The sequence below is a fragment of the Staurois parvus genome, unplaced genomic scaffold (assembly GCF_062004578.1).
Source record: "Staurois parvus isolate SC_StPar_1 unplaced genomic scaffold, SC_StPar_1.0 ptg000568l, whole genome shotgun sequence".
NCBI lineage: Eukaryota > Metazoa > Chordata > Amphibia > Anura > Ranidae > Staurois > Staurois parvus.
In genome coordinates, this window is record NW_028318364.1 from 537,327 (window position 1) to 538,947 (window position 1,621).

Here is a 1,621-nt window from a genome sequence, read left to right on the forward strand (position 1 = left end):
AGTAAAGAAAAAATAAAAAAGTGGTACCGTGCTGAATTGTGCACAGACCAGGCCCTGAGGCCCGTAGCAAAAATTGCCCTGGTCCTAGCCAAAAGGCCTGGTCCTTAGAGCGCTGTGCAAAAAGAGGTGAAAAACAGTGGCCAAGTGTCATCTTCACACCGTGGGGTCCCACACCCAAGTGTTACTAGTGACACCCCTGAGCGCGTCTTCCCCAGGGGGCACTGAGTTTGCGGACTTTTTGCGTCCCCAGCCCCTGGCCAGACCAAGGTAGATCGTTCAAATCAGGAGGTACTGGGTCTTTCCAGTCTTCCCAGAGGAATTACTCCCAAGGCCCCAGAACGAATCATGGCGCTCCCTGGTTTCTGTCCCTCCGGTACTAGCCTTCCGGACCCCCATCATACCAGTGAGGGTACTATACAACAACCATCCCCGCAAAGCTAGAATGGTCGGGAGCACCCCCACTGGACACTGATAAGAACAGATACTACACTTGATCTTAGCCAAAAGGCCGAGAAGCGATCATACATACATTCATACATACACATTTTTTTTTTTTGATTGAAAAGATACTTTTATTGCAGAAGCATCAAAAACAACATGATACTTGTAATCGGGGTACATCTCACCCTGTACTGCGATGCAGCGCACCACATTGCAATACAGTTCCAAGCATACGATAAATACATTCAGAAATAAATACATTCGCTCAGCGGTATGATGCCTGACGTGATGTGCGTGGAGGATGAATCCCCCGGACCACCACGTCATGCATAACGCCGCTTACCCCAAAAACCACAGCATCCTAATACACAATACTTTTCCTAATGTCACGATGTCATGCAGAAAACGAAAAACCGAAAGTCACAATCTACAATAAGCATCGGGTGTGTGGGGGGGGAGGGGAAGAAAGGGGGAAACACAGGCCCGAAGCTTTATTGAAGGGACCAAGACACGCAAGGGGGAGTAGGGGGAAGGGGGGGTCTTCAGACGTCCTCTTCCTCCTTAAAGTCCATCAAGGTATAGTCTCTGAGCAGACTGAGGATCAGTCTGCGACAGTCCTCAATGGACATCCTCTCCCACTGGTGGATGAGGCGCTTCCTGGCGCACCATAAAGCGTCCTTAAAGCAACACAGCACCCTCCAGGCGCTGTCAATGTCCTCCAGAGAAAAAGTTCCACAGAACAGTCCATTCAACACCCCAAAGTGAGTGATGGCTGTCTGTGGTACAAAGTCCTTGAGTTCAGGTTCCAGGGCCCCCAACAGGGCCTGAGCAAATGAGCACTCCCAGAAAACGTGGTGAGACGTTTCCTCATGGATGATGCAGAAGGGGCAGTGTCTGTATCTGCTCAGGTTCCTGGCATGCATAAATGTCCTGAGAGGCAACCCCCCTTGGATTGCCATCCATGCCAGGTCTTTGCGCCTGTTGGTGAGAATGTTGGAAGAAACATTCCTCCAGACCACCTTGCAGGTGTCTGAAGGCAGGCCTGGAACCGACTCCAAAATGTCGCTTGCTCTGATCAGCTTGTAGATGGTCTTTGGCTTCCACAAGTCAGGCTTGACTCCCTGCAGCCCCTGCTCCCTGATGAACTTGAAGGTATCCAAGTAGTACCAAGGAGTGTCCC

At 50.6% G+C, this 1,621-nt stretch overlaps 1 pseudogene; it reads right to left on the reverse strand.

Annotated features, from left to right (window-relative positions):
• Positions 1-404: 404 nt before the first annotated feature.
• LOC149450647 (U2 spliceosomal RNA) lies at positions 405-520 on the reverse strand (annotated as a pseudogene).
• Between the last annotated feature and the right edge of the window lie 1,101 nt (positions 521-1,621).